General features: G+C 41.2%; 1 pseudogene; it reads left to right on the top strand.

The window, feature by feature from the left end:
• The first annotated feature begins 281 nt into the window (after nucleotides 1–281).
• LOC118627876 lies at nucleotides 282–3281 on the top strand (annotated as a pseudogene).
• The last annotated feature ends 4272 nt before the right edge of the window (nucleotides 3282–7553 follow it).

The following is a 7553-nucleotide window of genomic DNA, read 5'->3' as shown; positions in this document are numbered from 1 at the left end:
CTAGCAGGAAGGATGAGGAGTGCCCCATCTCTCACCCTGGAAAAAGCCCTACAAAAATGGCCTAGTACCAAGGACAGGGGCCTTTTGCTAGCATGGACATGTGCATTTCTATCATCATCTGTGTGCTCCACTAGGACTCTGCTACTTAATGGGTGGGTGGACCTCAAAAGATCTCTTCCTGTTCACTGATCTGTTTGTTGGCAAAGTCAAATGTAACAACAACTTTAAGATGGAAAATAAAAGTAAGTGACGTGTGGATGCAGTGGGAGGAGGCAGTACCGATGCCGTGAGAGTGTTTGTCTTGGGCGGGCCCACAGTGAACATCGTGGCCACTTTCAGTTCCCCAGGACAGAAGGACAAATGGCGCTCTGTCCTTCAGAGATACACCAGTCTAGAGAAAGAGAACTTCCGAGGAGTATACCCCTCAAAATCTTCAGCAAGGACATTGGGAATTGTGCCTATTCTGAAGCTATAGTAATAAGGAATTTAGACCCAGCGAATGAACATATCAACATGCCACTACCAGTGCCGGGACAACTGGCTCTGAGAGAGGTTGCCAGTGATGGGTCAGTTCTGGCAAAGAAGAGGCACCGCATCTGTATGGTGGGCATGAATGTCCCTATGGACTTAGAATGAGCCACCTTACAGACCCTGCCCTCCTGACACAGGGATCAGAGGACTCCACCAGCCCCTCCTCATGGAGCAGCTGCCCTGGCAGACGCAGTGCCTGTTCACCCTGCAGCCCTGCCACCTGGCTGCCACCCAGCAGCTGAGTGACTCAGGTCAGACATTTAAAAACAACTTGGGTGGGGTTCTAGCACTCTCCTGGCTACGTTGCCCATATCATCAGCTTCTCCTGTGCCAGAATGGCTCCCTGGAGTGTCTGCCAAGTATCTGAGAGAATGACAAGCTGCCCAAAACTGTCTCAAGTATGCTTTTTGTTCTTAATAAAAAAAGACCCCTCACAAAAGTCATCTTCAGACAATCAGCCAATGTACATTCTTGCTGAAAGAAACTGAATTCTGGAGCCTAGGTACACCTGGACTGAGAGTCTATTTCTGTGATAGCATCTGTTTGAAAGGATTTTCGGCAAAATATTACTGGAAGTATTTCCTTATCAGATCTCTATGATCACTGGGTCTATGTAGTGTATCAAGAAAATTGTGAAGAAAAAATAAATTTAATTCAAAGGCTGTTGGACCAGCTTCCAAGAGCCAATATTGTTCTCCTACGGTACCTTCTTGGGGTATTACACAATATTGAGCAACAGTCCTCATCCAATCAGATGGCTACATTTGACTTAGCAGTGTGTATGCTCCAAGCATTCTTTGGCCTCCTACTTCCTCCAGCCCAAAAGTAGAAAACAATTTTACAAAAACATTATGCTGCCTAGTCAATTGAAAGTTGCTGTAGAATATTTGGAAAGATTTTTGCAAGATGTGATACTAGAGAGAATGCCTCCAATATCTCTTGCTTACGAATGACTGACTCCCCCAATGAAAGCTTGGAAAATGAGCTGAATGCAGATGTGAATGCTCCGTGCAGAGACTTGGTGAAGAACCTTGGCCAGGGCATAGAAACATGGACTGTCTTAACCCCTAAGTGATGATGACCTCGACCAGCCAGAGATGGAAGGTCTTTTAACCTTGAGTGATTTTGACTTTGACCTAAACACAAAGACATTCAAATGCAATGCCCACTTGAATCCAAACCCATGACCATTACAGTACTGGACAGAAAGGCCACACTGCCGGACCATGCTGGGGCTCCATCTGGTGTGACCACTCCCAGCTGTCTGTCCACAGCTGCTGCAGATGCTCCTAAAAGCTGAAGGGGACACTAGAGCTGCTTGGAGCCTAGCACCACCTACCTAGATTCAAAGCTTTCTTCTCTTAGGCAGTTCTACCAGAAACAGCTATGCAAGTCCAGCTGTGGTGCAATTCCCTCACAAAAAACGAGGACCATCTGCAGCAGAATCAACTCCTACAGAAAGGGGATAAGACGTATTTTAAACTTAGTCACAGGCACTAAGTCAAGAAAAATGCCACTAATAAAAATATGAAAAACGCTTGTTTGGTAATGAAGGAACTCATGTGAAGTTTCTCCCTAAGTCCAAGCCAGTGGCTATTTCCGTGGCATCTTGCAGTCACCTGTTCTGGTCCCAGGAAGCAGCCCTGTGATTCAGATACACTGGGTCACACCTTGCCACACACAACTGATACCCTCAAGAGTTCAAAGAGGCAGTGGCACTGCTCACAGCCCAACATTGATAACCGGCCCTGCAGACTGAGCTATCTCAGGAGGATATTTCCAAACAAACAAAATAAAACTAGCTACAGAGCCAATCACTTGCATGGAGAAGAGGATTATCTGATACAGCACAAGTCTTTGCAAACAGAGGGTCAAATGCTTATTAATCATAGTTTGGTCGTGGGGCTCAAGGTGGGCGAGAATAGTGCCATGAAGCGAAACACTAATAAGTTTTTACCCTTAAGATGAAACATTTGCTTGTCCTCCCCAGGCATTTCCCCATCTGGCTCATCAATGAGCTCCCAAGACAGTGCTTTTCCTCAGGGTGCTGAACATTCGGGTTTACATCCAATGAAACCTCCTCTCCAATAGACTGCACTTTTCAGGCTCAAAGAAAGCAGGAAGAAGTTTTCTTCTGACTTTTTCAGTTCCAGTCTCATTTCTGGAATGTTGAGGACCTCCTCTGGGTAGACCAGTGGCCGCCTGGCTTAGATAAGAAAATTACACAGTAGAGTGTCATTCACAAATGCGTTCTGTAATTCTTCACCAGAGCACTTGGTTCAGAAATGGTTTAGCCAGTTTGAAAAACTAGTCTCTAAAAAAGAAAACAAGGGCATGCAGATCAGAAGAAAAGATATTAGTTTCTCTACATGAACCCATGAGCCACATTCCCATGCTTCTGGTGTTCCAGAAGCCAACTCACTGCAAGAGAAACAGAAACACATGTTCCTAAGGGCAACTGAAGGACTTGGAACTGTGCAACCAGTCCAACAGTATAGCTTTTATTCCAGCCAAGACTCAGGGAAACAAGGTATCTCTCCATTCAGCTAGTGGGAGACACACTCAAGCTTTGTATGAAAGCACACAAGGAAGGAGAGAATAATGGGCAGCGCTCTCCTGGTACCCTGCCTTGTGTGAGATCCTCGCCCAGCTTTTTGATTGTGGATGATGTGTCCAGCCCAGACTCAGGGCCTATAGTAGTTACTGATATTGGGGGCAAACATTCAACCAAAGACATTGAACCACAATAATCTGATGTCTACAAGAACAAAAACTAGGCTAATTGTAATGTCAAGACAATAATTACTATGATACTTTTGTATAACATACCTTGGCTAGGGAGCATATAATCATTGCTAATACTTAGGAAGGACAACAAAGTAATTCTGGAAACCATTTGGAAAAGTGTTACGACTAAAAATTGTATTGCCTAAGAATTTGGGAGGCTGTACCTCATTAGAGCATGGGATTGGTCCTGTCTTGTGATTTAACAGATGCCTGCAGAGAGTTAGAGAAAGCATTTGCTGTAGAGAAAACATACCCTATATGAGTCTCCCGAGAAGGCCAGGATATCGTATGTGAAGAACAGAACTGTGGAGAGAAGGCAAGGGTACAGAGAAACCATCCACATTCCATGGGATGTTTCTAACAAATAGGCATGAAAAATGTCACTAATCCAAGCATTAGGAAGAAAAGGATGCCCAATAATGAAGAAAATCACGTGAAATGTTTCTGAATCCAACCCAGTGGCCATTTCTCTGATTTCCTATAGTCACATGCCCTCAAAGAATCATTCCAGAAAACAGCCCACTGCTATAGCTAGAATGGAAAAAACTAGAGTGATTCCAGAATCATGAGTATAATGGTAGCATTTTTCTGTTGGTTATGTTGCTGGGTTCGTTTTTCTATTAGCACTGCATTGTCCTGCAAAGGCTCCAGGAAAGAGCTGTGAAGAGAAAGGAGGAAATGGTTGCTCATGGCTGGGTCCTTTCCAAAGAGTCCTGTGCTAGGAACATTCTCCAGAAATGCAACTTTTTCTGTTAGAAGGTGACCTTTTGAAAAGCATCATTACCTGAGTGTGGGGGAAGATGGAACAGTCCTTGTTACAGGAATGCACTTGCCAACCTGTAATCAGAGGCTGACTCCTCTTTGCTGACGTGGTTTTCTGTAGCCCTGCCTCTTGGAGTATTCCACCAGAAAACATTACTAATAAATCATAATTTTTCTGATTATCATTTGGCAGGGAGAAATTTAGAGGATGCCAGTTTATAAAGAGTTACAGAATAACTCTGGCCAGTTTGGCTCAGCAGTTAGAGTATTAGCTTGTAGACCAAAGGGTCATGGGTTTGATTTTTGGTCAAGGGCACGTACTTGGGTTGCAGATTTTATCCCAAGATCTAGTTGGGATTATGAGGGAGGCAACCAATCAACGTGTGTCTTTCACATCAGTGTTTCTCTCTCTCCCTCCTTCCTTTCACTCTATCCAAAATTCAATGGAAAAACACCCTTGGGTGAGGATTAAAAACAACAACAAAAAAAGAGTTACAGACTAGAATACCCACCAAAGTGGCTGTCATTGACTTTCTCTGAAAGTCATTAGATTTACATTTCCTTATCTCCAAATGTTTTTACTTATTTTTATCCCAAGTGATTCATTGTTTACAGATAGTGTATACACCATATCTCCTATCCATGGACAGTTCTCCTCTCTCACCTTAAGGTTACGCTGGTACTTCTTTCTCCTTGGATTATTAGGCCTTGCCAGCTGGTAGGAAGGGATATGCACCTATGGATATCCACCTTCAGCTATGGATATACACCTTCCTTCATTTCAGCTCATAAGAAGTTGCTTAGAATCCACTGGGATTCTAAGTTGCTTTAGTCCAACATCAGATGGACCTTTCTTTCACCAACTAGCTTATCCCAGATTACTTTTCTGAGCCATCTGGAAACTTTCATGTCAAATGTTCTGTCCCTGTTGTTCTAAATGTTGCATTTTTCTGTTATGGGGAAACAATGTTTTCTGTAAGATATAAGAAGTTTTTTTAGTATTAGAGCTATCAGTGCTACCTACCTCTAGGGGCACATGGCCCTGTTTACCTTAAGCATTATTAGCTTTTAGAACTCTGGGTCCAAACAACTCCTTCATGCCACTGGCCATCTCAGTCACAGGAATGAAGTAGGTTTCACCTTGTAGCTGACCACTCCCATGGTCAGACCCCTCAGTGTCCACGTGCATGTTCTGTGGTATATAAAGGCAGCAGGGATTTCCTTACCCTCGGGGCAATATTACTGTCAGCTTCTCTACTTAACAAAATAATAGTTCTAGGCTTTTTAAATTATCACATTGCTAAGTAGAAAATCACTCACCCAATTTGAAGCATAGAAGAAAACAGATGTTGAGGTTCTTTTTTGAAATATGTTTTTATTGATTTTTAGAGAGAGAAACAACGATTGGCTGTCTCCTGCACGCCCCCTACTGGGGATCGCACCTGCAACTTGAGCATGTGCTCTGACCCAGGATCAAACCAGTGACCTCTTGGTGCATGGGTTGACGTTCAACCACAGAGCCAGGCAATGTTGAAGTTCTTAAACAACCGTTTCTACTGTCTGTGTTCCCTTAGATACTCCTCTAATACTTTAATGTGAATAGTTTTTGATATTGCTGTAAAGTGTTACATTGTATTTTGTGAAGAACATGTCATCTTATTATACTCTGTTAACCAATATAGTACAAATATTAGGCTGATGCTTTAGCTAAAATGCTTTGAGTTTGTAAAATATATCTTGACACATTTTACTTCCATATGTTATGTGATAAATGTGTATTTTTGTACCTGCAGAAGCTGCTACTAACTTTTACAGGTGCTGGTTTTCAAGACACTGACAATGGATACGTCTGAAGCCCATGCTTGTCTATCAAACACAATGCCATGCTCCAGTTAGCAATGTTGCCTTTGTAGAATTGTTTGAGTTAATGAGCTCAATTTCTGCTTAACATTGGAAATTTCATAAAATGTAATTAATGTAGAGTTGGAACGTTGAGCTTTTAGACATAGGCCATAATCAGTCTTTCTAGAGAAAAGCTTTTTCCCCTCTATATTTTTCTAATCTTACCATTGAAAACAAGTCATGCTTTAGACACAGTCTTCATTATTTTAGGCATATGTCTTCATTATGCTCCTAGAATCAGATATAGTCCATATTCTTGTACCAAAAGTACCATCAACTCAGTTGAATTGATTGTATGAGATTTTTAAATCTAAATTTGAACCATTCTGGCCAAAGTGACCCAGTTGACCTCCGACCTTCTCAGGTCATATGAACTTGTTAAATATTGCTGGTTTCTCAGGACTGCTGTGTCTTTACTTCTCAGAGTTCATTTGAGGTTCATTCTTTGTGAGTTTAGCCACCATTTCAAAAACATTCAAGAAAATATACTTAGTACAGAAAAATCACTTGCTCTAACAGCGGTGAAGACCACAACCCCCGTCAGAAACGTCACTGATTAGATGCGGGCAGTGCGCACATACACTGATATTAATTTCCCTCTCAGTTTTACAGAAATACAAATATTACAGTCACAAAAGAGTCTACTAAAACACTGGATTCAAGACATTATCATCACATTGTGATTTTCTACTTTTCATGGCATGACATTGAATTGAAAATATCTAATGTTTCCTGGAATCAATGTCAGATTTTGTTTGTTGAAATAAAACTCTAAGAATACCATTTATCTTAGTTTAAATTATAGTAGTAAGTGTTCAACTTATCTTTTTCTACCTGGTCATGTTTTGATGAATTGAGAGGAAGTCTCTGAAAACTGCTTATTTCAATACAAAAGAAAAGAATAATAAGAGACTAAAATGTTTTATAAATGGGTATCTGAGTTAAAATATCCAGAACTAGATCAAATATCTAATAAATATAACAAAGTTTTTAATGGCAAGGGAACAAGGTATTCTAAATATCTAGTTTAAGCAACAAGGGGCCTCACTAGATTGATTTACCTAGTTCAGGTTACTCTCAATAAAGTTTTTTAATTCATAACTTGGAGTCAATGAAATTAAACTTTGAGTTTCTTGTCTGAAAAATGGGATAATGATGCTCATCTCTAAAGCTGAGGATTGTGATGTAGATAAGCAATAAAATGGGCAAAATCCCTGTCAGTACCTTCACCCAGGCTTTTAAAAGTGCTACTTATTTTTAATGTCATCAGTCAGTAATAAGTCAACAGATAAATAAGAAAAGCCTCTAGTATGTCAGGCTAGTCTATGGGAAAACGATGTTTAAACAGACGCAGCTTTTACCCTGGGGCATGTCACCAACAAGCACATACCACAAGGTGGTCTCTCTGGTCCTAGGGAAAGGCAGCCTTGAACCCTACAAGAAGGACGGCATTCAGGAATGGTCTCTAAGAAAAGGTGATGATGAAACACAAGATATATGCTACCTGAAGACATTGCTTAGTGAAAAAACTGTTATTCATGCGAAAGTCAGAAGATAATATTATAGTAGAA

The sequence above is a fragment of the Molossus molossus genome, unplaced genomic scaffold (assembly GCF_014108415.1).
Source record: "Molossus molossus isolate mMolMol1 unplaced genomic scaffold, mMolMol1.p scaffold_m16_p_13, whole genome shotgun sequence".
Classification (NCBI taxonomy): domain Eukaryota; kingdom Metazoa; phylum Chordata; class Mammalia; order Chiroptera; family Molossidae; genus Molossus; species Molossus molossus.
This window is presented reverse-complemented; position numbering and strand designations above follow the sequence as displayed.